General features: G+C 54.3%; 1 protein-coding gene across 1 annotated transcript in view; it reads right to left on the reverse strand.

Annotated features, from left to right (window-relative positions):
* LOC109819396 (UDP-arabinopyranose mutase 3) overlaps positions 1 to 33 on the reverse strand; it is a 2,832-nt gene extending 2,799 nt beyond the window's left edge. The window contains exon 1 of the mRNA XM_020385110.1: positions 1 to 33. This exon is cut by the window's left edge and continues 386 nt beyond it. The gene's annotated coding sequence lies outside the window, so the exon portion shown is untranslated.

Here is a 245-nt window from a genome sequence, read left to right on the forward strand (position 1 = left end):
GATTGAGAAGAGAGAGAGAGAGAGAGAGAGAGAGAGAGAGGGAAGGAAAGCTTTGGATCTGACGAGGTGAGGGGTTGTGGCCTTGTGGGGGTTTATAGGAGTAGGAGGAGGAGGAAGAGGGGATCACGTGCGGGGCACGGGCTTCTGTTTCCGAATGGGCGGAGGATTCAAAGTCGCTTGCGGGTCGGAGGCTCGGAGAGTGACAGACTTGCGTGGAAACGGAAAAGAGTTCCATTGGGATTTAA

Source organism: Asparagus officinalis, chromosome 8 (genome assembly GCF_001876935.1).
Source record: "Asparagus officinalis chromosome 8, Aspof.V1, whole genome shotgun sequence".
Lineage (NCBI taxonomy): Eukaryota > Viridiplantae > Streptophyta > Magnoliopsida > Asparagales > Asparagaceae > Asparagus > Asparagus officinalis.